The sequence below is a fragment of the Phascolarctos cinereus genome, unplaced genomic scaffold (genome assembly GCF_003287225.1).
Source record: "Phascolarctos cinereus isolate Bilbo 61053 unplaced genomic scaffold, phaCin_HiC Scaffold_2;HRSCAF=192, whole genome shotgun sequence".
NCBI lineage: Eukaryota > Metazoa > Chordata > Mammalia > Diprotodontia > Phascolarctidae > Phascolarctos > Phascolarctos cinereus.
Window position 1 is genome coordinate 107,941,244 of NW_027555625.1, and position 17,259 is coordinate 107,958,502.

Sequence of the window (17,259 nt, forward strand, 5' to 3'; positions counted from 1 at the left end):
GAGGTACCACATCACACCTATCATATTGGCCAACATGACAAAACAGGAAAATGATAAATGTTGGAGAAGATGTGGGGAAAATTGGAACACTGATATATTGTTGGTGGAGTTGTGAAATGATTCAACTATTTTGGAAAACAATTTGAAGCTATGCACAAAGGGCTATAAAAATGTGCATATCCTTTGATCCAGCACTTCTAGGGCTATATCCCAAAGAGATCATGCAAATGGGAAAAGGACCCACATGTACAAAAATATTCAAAACACTCTTTTTGTGGTGGCAAAAAATTGGAAATTAAGAGGATGCCCATTAATTGAGGAATGGCTGAGTAAGTTGTGGTATATGAAAATAATGGAATACTATTGTGCTATAAGAAATGATGAACAGGCTGACTTAAGAAAAACCTGGAAAGACTTGTATGGTCTGATGCTGAGTGAAATGAGTAGAACCAAGAGGCCATTGTAAACGATAACAGCCACATTGTGCAATGACTGATATTGATAAACTTAACCCTTCTCAGCAATACAAAGATCTAAGACATCTGCAGAGGCCCCGTGATAGAAAATGCTATCCACATTCAAAGAAAGAACTATGAAAGTTGAATTGCTATTTTTATTCTCTTCTGTTGAGTTTTGTTTCCTCTTTCTGATGGTTACTCCTATTGGTTTTAATTTTTACTTACAACACCAATAATGTGAAAATATTTTTAATAGAAATGTACATGTATAGCCCATCTCAGATTGTGTGCTGTCTTGGGGAGGTTGGTGGGGAGGAAGGGGGAGAACAAATTTAAACTCAAAAGCATATGGAAGTGACTATTGATAAATCAAAAGAAATTAATAAAATTTTTAAAAGAAGAGTCTAGGCAGGTAAAAGAAGAGGTAATGAGGACCTAAACAAATTTGATAGCTGTGTCAGAGGAGAAAAGAAGACATAGGAGAGAGATTGTGAAGCTATAAACAACAGGATAAGACAAGTGATTGGATAGCAGGGGTAGAAAGGAGGTAGAGAGAGAGAGAGAATGAGGAGGTAATGATGACACCTAGATTGTGGACCTATGTGAAATAGAGGATGCTTGTACTTTTATTAGTAATATGGAATTTACAGAGGGAAGAGTTTGAGGAACACCTAACTCAGAGCTTGGAGCTTGATACACTGTCTTAACAGTCAAATCCTGCTGAATGATGCCACAGAAAGAGGCAGCCAGGAAGAATAAGTTCTCTCTAAAATTATGTGGTGCAATCTCAACTAAGCCCTCATGGACAAGGCAATATTATCTTATTCCTCCATTTTTGATCTTCTACTCTCTGCAGCCACTTCTCTAGACATGTTTTCTTCAAATATCTCATGCCACTTCCAATCCTGACCCTCTTAAATGAGAATCTTGTCTTATATTTTACCAGGAAAATTAATACTATTTGCTGTGAGCTTCTTCTTCCCTTTTTACTCATCTAAAGTTTTGTTAATATCTTCCTCCATTCTCACCTCTGACAAAAAAATGACATATTCTTTCTAGCCAAAGCCAGCCTTTTTATATGTCTTTGATCTTATCATGTTTCTTAGCTAACAGATTCCTCCCTCCATAATCGCATCCTCTCTCTAATATTCATTCTTGTCCTATCATCTGTTTCATTCCCTGCTGTCTAAAAGCATACCTATAGATAATCTCCTCTATCCTTAGAAAAGTCCCTCACTTGACCTTACTACCTCTTCAAGCTATCACCTTTATCTCTTTTCTCTTTCACAGAGCCATGAAGTTTGAGAGTCTGAAAGGACCTTAGTGGTCATTGAGTCCAATGTATATATGAAACGAATTCCTGCTATCACATACTTAACAAGTTACAATAGACAAACTCCTAGAAAAAGCTCTTGTTGGCCCAGTTTTCTCTACTTTCTCTTTTCTCACTCATTTCTCAACCCCTTACAACCTGGCTCCTCATTTCATTCTTTATTGATGGATCTGTTAGTTTCTTCCTAATGGGCATTCTTTTTTATCTCTCTTCATTGACTACTCCCTCCTCATTGACTTCCTCCTATATAATTTCTCCTTTTCATCACACTACTTTTTCTTTGTTCTCCCTTACATGTCTGACCACCCAGTTTCTTGTGATAGATTATAATCTAGAATTTGAATTATCATCACTATAAGGATGATTCCTATATCTATATATCCAGCCCTAGTCTGTCTCCTGAGCTCCATGGTATTACCACCAATTGCCAATTAAACAATTCAAAGCGTATATCCTGTAGGCATCTCAAATTAAAAATATTCATTCTCTTTCCTTCCTCTGCTAAACCTCCTTGTCTCTATCAAGAATATAATTATCTTTCTGTTTACTCAGATTTGCCTTCTACTCTACACTCTCACCAAACAATCCAATAAGTTGCCAAATAGTTTTGATTCTACCTCATCTGCCCCATCTCTCTTATTCATTCTCTTCTCTCCAGGCACACAGCCTCTATTCTCATTTAGGTTTTCATCACTTCATTCCTATCCAGGATGTATTCCTGACTTAGAGTTTTTCTTTTAATTTTATTAATTTATTTTTATTTATCAACAATCACTTCCATATGCTTATGAGTTTAAAATTTTTCTCCCCCTTCCTCCTCACCACTCTCCCCAAGACAGCACACAATCTGATATAGGATATATATTTACATTCCCATTAAACATATTTTCACATTAGTGAAGTTGTAAGTAAAAATTAAAACCAATAGAAGGAACCATCAGAAAGAGAAAACAAAACTCAACAGAAGAGAAGAAGAAGAAGAAAAAAAGATAGCAATTCAGCTTGCACAGTTCTTTCTTTGGATGTGAGTAGCATTTTCTGTTATCCGCTTCCGTTTTATGGGAGAATTCATCCCATTCACATTCACAGTTATGATCACTATCTGTGTCCTCCTCTCCATCCTTTCCCCCCCCCCTGTTTATGCTTTTCTTTCTCCTGTCTCCCTCCCCACCATTAGTGTTTTGCTTTTGACCACCACGTCCTTCAGTCTCTCCTCCCTTCTATTATCCCTTTCCCTTTTCTTCCCCTTTACCCTTACTGCTTCTTCCCTCCCTTCTATCCCCCTCCCTTTTCTTTCCCCTTTTCCCTCCTACTGCCTATAGGGCAAGTTAGATTTCTATACCTAACTGATTATGTTATTCCCTTCTTGAGCCAAATCTGATGAGAGTAAGGTTCAAACAATGCTCACCCCCCCCTTCTTTCCCTCTGCTGTAATAGGATTTTCTGTCTTTTCCTGTAATGTAATTTACCCTTGTCTGCCTCCTCCTTTCTCAGTACATTTTCTAAGATCAGACTAATCCACTTACTTGGATCCATTTAACCCACTTGATTAGATTTTTTTATCATTACATCAAAGTCAACTAATATCCACCCCCTTTATGTATACTCCTTTAACATGGTGTAATAACAATACAGTTCTCAAGAGTTGCAAGTGTCATCTTCCCTTGTAGGGATGTAAACAGTCTGCCCTTATTAACAACATATTGTATCTTTCTGTCCCATTTACCTTTTTATGTCTTTCTTGAATCTTGTACTTGAAGATCAAATTTTTTGTTGAGCTCTGGTCTTTTTATCAGGAAGGTTTGGAAGTCCCCTATTTCATTGAATATCCATCTCCTCCTTGAAAAATCATGCTCATTTTTGCAGGGTAGTTGATCCTTGGCTGCAATCCAAGCTCCTTTGCCTTACAAAATATCATGTTCCACGCCCTGTGGTCTTTTTAATGTAGAAGCTGCAAGGTCCTGTGTAATCCTGACTGTGGTTCCATGATATTGTTTCTTTCTGGCTGCTTGCAGTATTTTCTCTTTTATCTGGTAATTTTGGAATTTTACTATTATATTCCTTGGCGTTGTCAATTTGGGATCTCTTTCAGGTGGTGAGCGATGTATTCTTTCTGTGTTTATTGTACCTTCTGGTTCTAGGACTTCAGCAGTTTTCCTTTAAGATTTCCTGAAAGATATTGTCCAGGCTGTTTTTTTCATCATGATTTTCAGGTAGTCCAATAATTTTTAAATCGTCTCTCTTGGATTGATTTTCCAGGTCGGTTGTTTTACTAATGAGAAATTTTACATTTTCATCTATTTTTTCATTTTTTTATTTCTGTTTGACTGATTCTTGCTCTCTCATAGAATCATTAGTTTCCATTTGTCCAATTCTAGTTTTTAACAGATTGTTTTCTTCTGTTAGTTTTTGTACTTCCTTCTCAATTGGCCAATTGTATTTTTAAGGGATTTGTTTTCTTCAGTGTACTTTTTTTCCAGTTTGCCAATTGTGTTTTTTAGGGACTTGTTTTCTTCAGTGTACTTTTTTTCCAATTGGCCAATTGTTTTTTAAGGACTCTTCTACCTCTCTCATTAGACTTTTAAAATCCTTCTTGAGCTCTTCTAAGAAGGCTTTTTGGGCTTCAGAGCAGTTCATATTCCCTTTTGATGTTGCAGCTGTGGATTTGTTGACAATGTTGTCCTCTTCAGAATTTCTGTCTTGATCTTCACTCTTCTGATAATATGACTCTATGGTACTTTTTTTTACTCATAGTTTCTTTATTCCCTGACCTTTAGACAGATTGAGCTCTCCTGCTGGGGAACAGAGGGCACTGATCTGAGCTTCTTGTGTTGGGAGCCTAGGTCTTGGTCACTGGCTTTGTGTGCTGGGGCCTCTTATATTGGCAATTGGAGGCTGTAGAGTTCTGGCAGCTTACCTGGTGTTGGGCTGGAATCAGCAAGGCTAGAACTTTCAGGCAATTCTAGGTTGCCTGCTTTTCCTTTCCTTTAGCTTTCTTCAGCTCCTTTTAGATGGGTGTTGCAGGATGTTTTTCTGCCTGGGGCCCCTTGCAATACTGCCTCTCTCGTTTCTGCTAATGCACTGGGAGATTCCTTTGTGGTTGAATGCCAAGGCATCTCATGGTTTTCTGAGCTGGTTTCCACTGGTTGCCTCACTGAGGAACTGGGAGGTCCAGGTGTTGGTGTTTGCCTGCTCTACCACCTGGGCTGCAGGATCTCCTCCTGGTTGACACTTGGAGGCTGTAGGGTTCTGACAGCTTACCTGGTGTTGGGTGGGAAGCAGCAAGGCTGGGACTTTAGGAAGACTCTAGGTTGCTTTCTTCAGCTCATTTCAGATGAATGCTGCAGGGTGCTTATGTGCCTGGGGCCCTTTGTAGTGCTGCTTCCCTTATTTTTGCAGAGGCCCTGGGAGACCCTTTTGCTGGGCTGCTGTACTTCTCTTCCCTGACTTTCTTCTAGTTCAGCTGTTACAGGTTTTTTTTTTTTTCTGGGGTGATATTTTCTGGGTTTTCAGAGGTTGATAGGGGAGGGTGAGAGTGACTACCTTTTTACTCTGCCATCTGGCTCCTGGAAGCAAAAGTCCTGGCTCCTGCCTGACTTAGAGTTTTTCTATAATGCTACAGAAACATTTTCACCCTAGCAGTTCACTTCACCCCTTGCCCTCTGATTGGCTGATTCTACCTGGAACCTCCATTTTAAGGAGACCATCCAGCACATTATGTTTTTATTCTTCTCCAGGCCACACTTCTGTCTTTCTGGACTTTCTCTATCATGCCCCCAATAGGTACTTCCCTTCTCCCACTTTTTTGTCTCCTGTTGTGGGTTGTTGTCCCCCTTCATAAGCTCTTTTAGGACAGATACTGTATTTCTTCTTATATTTGTATTTTCAGTGCTTAGCAAAGTATCTGGTACAGAGTAAATGCCTACTATAGGTTCCTTGACTTGAACTCTCAGCTAGACTATTTTGGAAACCACCTAGTTGGGCTCATGGTCTCAAGTCTTTCATTTTAATGGGTGAAGATAACAGACAAAAATAGTTCCTGGAGTGGGAGCAGGGATATACCTGCATGGGGTATGGTAGACAGAGAGAGTCCAGAGAAGCAGGAGAACAGTCTGAAGAGGAATGAAGACATGGCTGTCCTGGGTAGCCTTAAAATTCATTCCCCACTCAGCTACCAAAGTGATATTCCTCAAGCTCTCATCTGAATATGTCACATTTGCTCAGTTAACTCTGGTTCCTTGTTTTCTCCAGAATTAAATACAAACCGATTTGTTAGGCATTTAAAGCCCTTTGAAACAGCTCCAAAAAACTTTTCTAGACCTACTACCCAGGACTCCACTTCACACACTCTACAGTCCAGTCAAACTGACCTTGTGTTTCTTACTTATTATCCTTCAGTCTCCCATCTCTGTCCCATTGCATAGATTCTGTCTCAAAATCCAAAGTTTCCTTCAAAATAAGCACTTAATAAATGCTATTCCTTCTTTTGCCTTCTCTTCCCTCCCATTTTTCTTCTTTCCTCCCCACTCCTCTCCCCTCCCATCCCCCCTCTCTTTCTCCTTTCCTTTCCTTTCCTTTCCTTTCCTTTCCTTTCCTTTCCTTTCCTTTCCTTTCCTTTCCTTTCCTTTCCTTTCCTTTCCTTTCCTTTCCTTTCCTTTCCTTTCCTTTCCTTTCCTTTCCTTTCCTTTCCTTTCCTTTCCTTTCCTTTCCTTTCCTTTCCTTTCCTTTCCTTTCCTTTCCTTTCCTTTCCATATAACTACTCTTCCATGCAGCGACTCTCCATGTAATTGAAAACAGCTTTCCCTCTTTTCTTTCCCCATAAAATACTAGTTCCCTCAAAAATTCTCACATAGCATGATATTGAGGTCCTTCACCATCCTGATCACCTTTCTCTGCATTTTATCTACATCATCAATGCTCTCTATATGTGTTGTCCAGAAATGAGCACCAATCTCAGATATAATTTAACCAAGGCAGGAAATAGCAATACTGTCATCTCCCTGGTCTTGTGTGATACAATGCTAGATTAAGAGTCACAGGAGCATAAAGATAGAGATAAAGGAGAGGCTCAGAAGCTATTGAGTCTATCGTCCTCATTTTATTGGTGAGGAAATGGAATCCCAGGGAGATTTAGTAAGTTGTCCATGGACATACAGAGAGTAAGCATCAGAAGTAAGATCTGAACCTAGGCCTTTTGATCCATTCTTCTAATCTTTTTATTTTGCTACACTGCCACGGGGTTGAAATCTCAGCTTTCCCACTTACTACTTCTATAACCTTGGTGAATTCACAGGTATGGGAGTCTTAGTTCTCTTACCTGTAAAACTAGTGGGTTGGAATAGATGATCTCTATGGTGCCCTCCAGCACAAAATCTATGAACCTGTGACATTGTACTCTTCTTAATGAAGTCTAAGATCTAATTAGCTTTTCTGGTGATTGATCTTTTCTTATTATCGTCTCTACTCCCACCTGCCATGACCTTTCTTTATCCTGTTCATCAAGAAGAAGATAAACTCTTCCAAAAAGATATTCCAGTTATACATTTGAGATGACCAAGCCTCTGTGGACCTTTTAAAATATTCCTACCTTGTGTTATGATGTCTAGTTCACCTTGAGCCTTACCTGTATTTTGTACATTTGTGTTCAGATATCTGAGCTTATGGTCTTGTGTTGGCTGCTTTCTTAGATTTTGTCACATAAATTTCTAGATATCTCTATTGCTTTTGTTCATCTTGTATTCATTCTCCATGGTAGCTTTGATAGTTTGATGGGTGTACATAGGATTATTTCCTCCATCTCTCTTTCTTCTCTATTTAAAGCCCTTTTGATTAGACTTCATAGTATATTAGATAGAGATGTGGATATAGGAATGTGAGTGACTAATATGTACGTATTAATCGACCTTTTCTCAACTTATATAATGCAGACATTTGGATGGAATATGAAAATTTAATAATCTGATCAAATTTTGGGTGTCATGTATACCAAAGCTTTCCCAGCCACCAGGGTATTTCTAAACATCCAGATGTTTAGTAACAATAACAGTAACAACAACAGGTAGAATTTATATAGTCCTTAAAAGTTTGCGAAGTGCTATCTCATTAGTATCCTTATTTTACAGATGAGAAAACAGGCCAATGAAGATGAAGTGACTTGCCCAGGGTCCCAAAATTAGTAAGTGTCTGAGGTTGGATTTGAATTCAGATCTTCCTGATTCTAGGTCCCATGCTGTCCCCATTGCTCTTCCTACTTGCTTCTATATATGGTGTAGATCAAATTTCTAAGCAATTAACTGAATTCTTCAATTTCTAACAACATGATTTCCATGGATGCAACATTAGTATCTGACTTCTTTACATGGAAGTTACCATATTACATGCTTTTCTGCAGGATGAAAAATTTGAATCCTGCAGGTAATCCTGTGCTCTCTCATTTGCTGTTATGTCACTAGAAGTGACAAGAAAGAAACAATCACAGGCTCTAAATTGTTACATCATCCTTTCTTCAGCAATGATGATGTAGAAATTTCATTTTGCTTCTATGTTGGCAGTCCTTCCTTCTGCCTGGCATTGTGTGTGTGTGTGTGTGTGTGTGCGTGTGTGTGTGTGTGTGTGTGTGTTTGCATTCACGCTATTTTTTTTTGCATTTGTCACTTCATGTAATGGTTGCAATCTTCTTATTTAATGATGCAAAGTTTGACTTTTAGGGTACGTAATTCTTTGTCCCCATGATTTATGAAAATGAGTGTACCTTATTTTGTTCTGGGTAGATATACATATGACTAATTGCTTCGTGTGTCCAAACTTACTCTAGTTTGGCATTTAAACAATGACTTTCTACAGTTCAGTGTCCAAAAGAGTGTGGATTATATGGTAGCTACGGGAGAGCTATTTCTTCTATATAATATGACATGAATCAATGTGACTATGGGCCTTTTGAAGAAAAAAAAAATCGAACAGTTATTCACCATCTTAGTAACTTTCTACTATGGCCAGATTGGTGTTCTGCAGGATGTTCCCAGGAAGCCCTTAGTTCTTCAAAGAAGTATAAAGTCAGAAATAGCTTGACTTCAGTAATTGGCGGCATGAAATGGAAAGATGCGCATGGATCTAGTGATTCCCTTGACATGGGAAATCATTTGGGACAATTTAGACATTTTGCATCTGGAATTATCTAGGTAATTAACTCAGTTTTTTTTTTCACTTAAAACTTTCTCTGTGAAGACAGAGACAACTATAATTCTGTTTTAATTTGAAATTTCATTAAATGAAAAATTTCCCCCACCCCCCCACCCCCCGTGACCAAAAGAAACAATACCTATGGTAGCAAATAGAATGACATCACACTTCAAGCCATTAGCTTGTAGTGAATGAGCCCAGCCAAAATGTTTGGAAGCACAGTGACTCCTACTCTTAGGAACAAAATGCAGAACAAGTAACTGATCGCCTTCCTTTCTCCCCTAGTCTTCTGTCTCCCAAAGCAATGTATTATTACAGATAATCTATAATGAATAAGGGATAATGCATTTTGTATTCAAAATATACACACATTTGCCAAGTTTACTGAACCCATGATTTTTCAAGATAAAAGATACAAATATTTATTTGAAAAATGACATAATTAAGAGGGGCTTACTACAGAGCAGTCACACAATGCTGTACAGCCAAACCACAATGCTATTAAACAGGTTACACAGACAGGCACCTATTGTCAAATAGAAATAAGATTAGTTGAACTCAAAACTGTGCCAGGAAACCTTTTTCATGCTTCAACAGAGCATAATTTGTTTGAAGTAATGATGACTAGTTATGTGTAATTATCTGATTATTGAAAAAAAAAACTTGCCTGAGCAACTTTGGTATATTGCATTATAAGGTTTCATTTAGTCTCTGAATTATTTAATGTTTATGTAGTTCTGAGACAAACTGCACAATTCAAAACCAATTAAAAGATTTGCCCAGATCACCCATAACTTGCAAATTGGCATAACATGGTAGGATACTTATTAAAATAGAGATTTGGGGGGGGGCAGGGGAAAGGGGTATAGTCATTGAAAAATAATTAAGTTTTCCAGAAGAGAACCAGTTTATAAATCTACAGTAAATGGGATTGATTCATGAAATTATATCGATTTTAATATAAAGTTGCATCACTCTATCTCCTGTGTAAGTTGACTTCTAAAATGTATGAGAGAAGGCACCTTATACGTGTAAATGAGAATAATCAGTCAGTGTCTAGTACAGCCTTGCAAATAAGTACAAAACATTTGCTCTCCCATACAGAGGTTTTACTAGCCTGCCTGTCCTGATGGAGATATAATGAATTTAACCAGTACTCACCTGGTAGAAATCATGCCTTCTCACTGGACAAGTAGACGAATAAAAAATTCAAGATAATTGCAATGACTTGAGGCCTTGGGATGGATTCCCTGTTCAGGGAATTGATGTTGATCTAAGGTATTGATGTTGACTGACCACTAGAAGAAAGCAACTCAGTCAAGTTTATATTGCTATTAGTAGCCCAAAGTCCATAGTGTTCTATTTTTAGAGGGAATTCCTTTAAAACCAGCTCTTCTTTGTCCACAAACCTGAGCTGAGTGATGGTGCTCACCTTTATCTTCCTGTGTAGGAAGGGCTAAAAGGGTCGATGCATAGTTGACATCTCTTTGAGGTTGTATTCACAAAAGGAGCATCTTTGGATTAGAGGCTAAAGCTCTTATTTACAATGTTGTTTTCATAGCTTTGTATTCTTTGCAACTCTATATCTGAGTCTGGCTCTATACAAGCAACCTGGGCCACTCTGCTCACAACTTGCCAGTTACTCTATTCCAGGAGTTCATGACCTATGTCCATATAGATAGATTTTAGCGAGTCTATAAACATGAATGAGGGAAAAATACATATTTATTTTCACTAACCTCTAACATTTAACTTTTCCTCCAAATTGGAATATAGGAAACTAGGCAAAGCCACATTAGTAGTACTTGTAATTTTATCAGGAGTAGAATCCCAGATTTTCATATCACACTATAGGTATTGCAGGTATGTAAAATTTTTGTTTATACTTGTCACTAATTTGAAATTATTATAGAGTTTAGGCCTATCACTAGATCATATATGATTCTGGTCTTCCTATATACCAACAGGATTTCAGTATAAATATTTTTCCTTGCAATCCAATGTATTATGTTTTGTGCATTTAAAAACATTCTTTTGAGGAGTCAATAGATTTCATCAGATTTCTAAAAGTATACCTGACACAAAAATGGCTAAGAATCCCTAGTCTGTTGATAATGGAGATTTTTCCAGTTGACTTGACTGGGAAGTTATGGCCATGGTGGCTTTAGTAGGAGGTTGACAATCTTTAAGTTGCATTTTCTCAAAGATCCCAAACACTGCTGATGCTTTTATTCAAGTACCATTTTCTACATGACATCTTACCCAGTCCCCCACTATAGCTACTGTTCTTCGCCACTCTCATAGAAATTGCTTTCTATTTACTTTGTGCATAAGCGAACATGTCATTTCCCCCAATTCAAACATAAGCCCTTGAGATAAGGACCATTTTTCTTTAGTGTTTATATCCCTCAAACCTAGTATAGAGCCTAGTATAGTAGTAACAATAAATGGTTATAGAATTATGAGAGTATATTGATAAATGCATAAGTTGAATCAATAATGGCATAATTACAGTTTGTATTTATATATAACATTTTTAACTTTTTGAAACTTTTTCCTAAGTCATCCTTTTTTTAAGCAACCTAGCCAGACTGTTGCTTCAGTATAGGAGATTTATTGGACAGAAACATCTTCACATCTACCTGGGCAGTAAATTTTAGACTTTTTTTTGGTTGTTTAACTATCACTCCTTTCCAGTGAACTAGTAAGGTACCACTTCTTTTCTGCCGTGTTGCAATTTCATCCAATTCATAGAAAAGATGCATAGGAATGATTGCGCATTATCATATCTATTCAAAGAGATAGATGGATATGCCTGTACTTTACAGCTTAACACACTACATATATAGTACAAAGCATAGGTATTTCATAATGGCTAAACAGCCAAGAAGACTTGGAGTAAGGCCTGCCTAAAACGTGAATGGGCTGTGTGATGCTGCACAAGTCGCTTAATCTCTTATTACTTTAAGACAACCCTTTAAGACTTTAGATTGAAGATAACCTGCTGACATACATTGGCAGAAGTACTTTCCTCTTCTGGGAATGCTCTATATCAAAGAAATCATAGGTCCAATTCCTATACCATATTTATGTCTATATGTATATCTATATTATTTACAGATATCTATATAAATATATCTATATTTATAGATATCTATATAAAAATCTATATGAAAGGGGTACCACTGACCCATTGGTAGAATATGAACTTTGAGGGTTTGTAGTTTTTAGTAGTGGTGCTAAGTTTAGGCTACTTTACTTACAAGTCTCTTGCCTCATTACAAATGGTAGCTAATCCTTAGAATAATGATTGACTGGTATGTAGTCTATGTCTATAGAGTAATGAAATACCAACTGGAATTCAACCTATTACCTTGGCCTTTAGGACCTTGCCTAAAACAAGTTTTTTCAGCTGATTGTGTACTACACACACTCCATAAACACATAAGGTCTGGGCAAATGCATATACATATATGATCCAAATTTAGGTCATATTTTACTATAGTATAATTCTAAGGCAGTATTTTTGTTATGAAATGACATGATTTAAAACAAATGTGTAAACAGAATCCAGTGCCCTGAAGTTACTCATTTGTTTCTTCTTCTCTCTTGTAGAGATCACTTAAACAAATGTTTGTTGTCTACATGCCTACTATGGGCAAGGCTCTGATCTCAGGCAGGGGATGCAAAATAAGTAAACGATGATCTCTGACACCAAGATTATAGTCTAGTAGGAATGAAATAAGATATGTACAGAAATATGTACAGGAAACACAAAGTACATTTAGAGTTTATAGGTCTAATATTTGATAGGACATCAACTGTTATTAAATAACAGCATACATTGATATGTTTTATGATGTAGTATCTTTGGGTCTCTTAGGCTGCTATTTTTCCCAAAACTCTGGTTAAATATCAAAATCTAAACTGCCAGATTGGTGAGCAAAGGGGGTCGCTATATTGACAATCAGTTGATCAATTAATCAGCAAGCATTTATTGTTATAACTGACACACTCTCCTAAATGACAGAGATAAGAAGAAAATACAAAAACAATCCTACCTTCAATGAGCTTAAAGTCTAACTTTTTTTTAAGAAGACAGGAAGCTTTTTATATTAGGACTAGTGGCTAGCTTCTTATGACACTGAGATAAATAATTTATAATAATTCAACTTCTGGAATAGAATTTTGAGACAACAAAAAATGTCATTTCCCCAGTGGTATGTGTTTATTATAAATCATTGCCCTATCATGGTGGAGGGGCTTGAATAGCTAAATGAAACTGAGGTATGCCACGCAGGATTACTCAAGACAGATAAATCATGTTAGAGAGTTCTGAAAAAAAGGTTATCTACTGGAGAAGGAAATGGCAAACCACTCTAGTATCTTTGCCAAGAAAACCCAATGGACAGTATTAAAATGATAAAAGAGATGACTTTGGAAGATGATTCCCTCAGATCAGAAGGTGTCCAATACACTACTAGGGAAGAGCAAAGGAAAACTACAAGTTGTTCCTGTTGAAGTGTCTGGCCCAAAACCAAAAGGAAACTTAGCTGTGCAGGTATCTGGTGATGAAAGAAAAGTCTGATGCCGTAAAGATCAATATCGCATAGGAACCTGGAATGTATCTATGAACCAAGATAAGCTGGGCATGGTAAAACAGAAAATGGAAAAATTAAACATCAGAATCTTGGTATCAGTGAACTTGAATGGATGGGAATGGGTGAATTTAATTCAGATAATATGTATATATTACTGTGGTCAAGAATCCCTTAGAATAAATGGAGTAGCCCTCAGTCAATAAAATGAGAAAAGTAGTACTGGGGTAGTTTAAATCCAGGGCAAACTGTTCACTATCACAGTAATACAAGTCTGCACCAATCACTGATGCCAAAGAAGTTAAAGTTGATCAGTTTTGTGAAGATCTATAACATCTAGAAATAACACCAAAAAGGAAAAAAAAAAAGATGTTATATTCATCATAGGGGTTTGGAATAATAAAGTAGGAAATCAAAACATAAAGGCAATAAAAGGCAAGTTTTGCTTTGGAGTACAAAATGAAGCAGGGCAGAGACTAATAGTTTTTATCAAGACATGATATTCTTTTTCAACAATCTGGAAGGTGACTCTATACGTGGGCGTTACCAGATGATCAATATAGAAATCAGATTGATTATATATTCTGCAGGCAAAAATGGAGAAGCTCTATATAGTAAGTTAAAACAAGACCTGGAGTTAACCATGGCTCAGATTATAAGCATCTTATCACAAAATTCAGTTAAATTTAAGAAAGTGGGGAAAACCATCTGACCATATAAGTACGACCTAAATAACATCCCTTAGGAATATGAAATGAAAATGATGAATAAATTTAAGGGATTATATCTGGTAGATAGAGTGCCTGAAAAATATTGAACAGAAGTTTTCAATATTGTAGAGGAGAAAGCAACAAAAGCATTCCAAAGAAGAAGAAGAGCAAGAAAGCAAAATGGCTGTCTGATGAGGCTTTACAAATAGCTGAGGAAAGAAGGAAAGTGAAAGGTAAAGAAGAAAGGGAAAGATAAGCCCAACTGAATACAGAATCCCAAAGAATAGCAAGGAGAGATAAAAAAAGATTTTCTTACATTAACAATGCAAAGAAATAGAAGAAAACAATAGAATTTGAAAGACAAGAAATAATTTTAAGAAGTTAGAGCTGTCAAGTGAAAGTTTAATGCAAAAATGAACATGATAAAAGACAAAAGTGATAGAGATTTAACAAAAGCAGAAGAGGTGGCAAGAATACATGAAAGAGCTATACAAGAAAGATTTTAACATCACTGATAAGCACTCTGTTGTGGTTACTGATCTAGAGCCAGACATCCTTGAGAATGAATTCAAGTGGGCCTTAGGAAGCATTGCAAACAAAAAGACCAGTGGAGGTGATGAAATTCCAGCTGAGCTACTTAAAATCCTAAAAGGTGATGCTGTTAAAGGACTGCATTCAATATGCCAGGAAATATAGAAAACACAAAATTGGCTGTTGGATTGAAAAAAGTCAGCTTACATCCCAAACCTAAAGAAGGGCAATGCCAAGGAATGTTCAAATTACTGAACAATTGTGCTCATTTCACATGCCAGAAAGGTTATGCTTAAGATTCTGCAAAGTTGGTTTCAGCAGTATGTGAAATGAGAATTACCAGAAGAGCAGGCTGGTTTTTGAAGAGGCAGAAGAACTAGAGACCAAATTGCCAATATTTACTGGATTATGGAGAAAGCAAGGGAGTTTCAGAAAAAAAAATAACAAAAACAAAATTGTCTACTTCTGCTTCATTGACTACACTAAAGCCTTTGACTGTGCGGATCACAACAAAATGTGGCATAGCCTCAAAGAGATGGGAGTACCACATCATTTTACTTGTTTCCTGAGGAACCTGTATGCGGACCAAGAAGTAACAGTTATAACCAAACATGGAACAACTGATTTGTTTAAGATTGGAAAAAAGAGTATGACCAGGGTCTATATCGTCACTTTATTTATTTAACTTATATGCAGACTACATAATGTGAAATGCCAGGCTGGATAAATCAAAAGCTGGAATTAAGGTTGCTGGGATAATATCAACAGTCTCAGATATGCAGATGTTACCACTCTGATAGCAATAAGTAAAAAGGAATTAAGAAGCCTCTTGATGAGACTGAAAGTGGAGAATGTTAAAGCTTAACACCAAAAGAACAAACAAACCAATAAACAAACAAAAAAACCCAGCAAAACTAAGATCTTGGCAACTGATCCCATAACTTCCTGGCAAACAGAGGGAGAAGAAATGGAAGCAGTGTCAGATTTTATATTCTTGGACTAAAAGATCACTGCTGATGGCAACTGAAGCCATGAAATTAAAAGATGCTTACTCTTTGGAAGGAAAGCTATGGCAAATTTGGAGAGCATACTAAAAAGCAGAGACATCACCTTGTTGACAAAGGTCCATAGGGTCTGGTTTTTGCAGTAGCAATTTATGGCTGTGAGAGTTGGACTATAAGGAAATCTGAGTGCCACAGAATTAAAGCTTTAGAATTGTGGTGCTGGAAAAGACTTTTGAGAGTCCCTTGGACAGCAAGGAGGTCAAATCAATTAATGCTTAAAGAAATTTATTCAGGCTATTCACTGGAAATTCAAATACTGAAGCTGAAGCTTAAATACTTTGGCCACATGATGAGATGATGGGACTCATTCAAAAATAACTTGATGTTGGGGAAAACTGAAGGCAAAAGGAAAAAGGGACAACAGAGGAAGAGATGGATAGATAGTATGGAAACAAGTCACAAGGACTTGGACAGACTTCAAGAGATAGTGGAGGTTTGAAGGGCCTGACATGCTGTGGGCCATGGGTCATAAATAGGGAGATATAACAAATAAATGCACAACAGCAACAATATATTTAATACTCTGAACTTCACTAAATAGCTAGCTTCAGCCTTTCCTGATTCCCCCTAACTGTTGGTGCTCTTTCCCTCTTCAAATTGTCTTGTATTTGTCTGTTTACATGTTGCATTTCTCAATGGATGTTAAGCTCCTTAAAGTCAGAGACTTTTCTATTTTTATATTTGTTTCTCCAATGACTATGTTCCTTATACATAATAGGTACTGAATAGATGTATGTTGAATTAAATCTATACACAGGTATAAGTAAATACATATTCATTAAGTGCCTACTATTTTTTTCAAGCATATATTACACTGGGGATGGGGAATGGCATTGGTGACAGATAAGAATATAAAAGATTTGTAAAAATTAAATTTTAAGTGTTTGGCACTATATCTGGGGAATCAGAAAGGGTCAGATATCTGAAACCCCCCAATCTATCCTATACTAATCAAGATTAATGATTTGGTGACCCTGAGTTAGCTCCTTTTCAGTGGATAAATGTATCTTGGATTTGGAAAATAGAAAATTATGCAATTCCCCAATTCAAGTTTTCTCTCTTCATCCATGCCCTGCAACACTTATAGTTAACATTTTAACTGTATAACATGATTATATAATTTGTTATTTTAAAGTCCCTGAAACTCAGCTCAGGATAAGTTACATGTTTGTGAATAGCCTGAAGGAACCTCACCTGCTTATAAAAGTTCATGTGTTTCCTTTACTTTAAAGCTTTCTTTCCTTTGGAATTTCACTATATATGTCCAGTGATGTCTTATGCCAGTCTTCAAGTCTAAGGATGGAGGCCAGAGATATCAAGGGCATCTTTAAATTATTTTGGTAAAACAAGTATTGGTGAAAAGGTGTTCTCACCGCTATCTCCAGG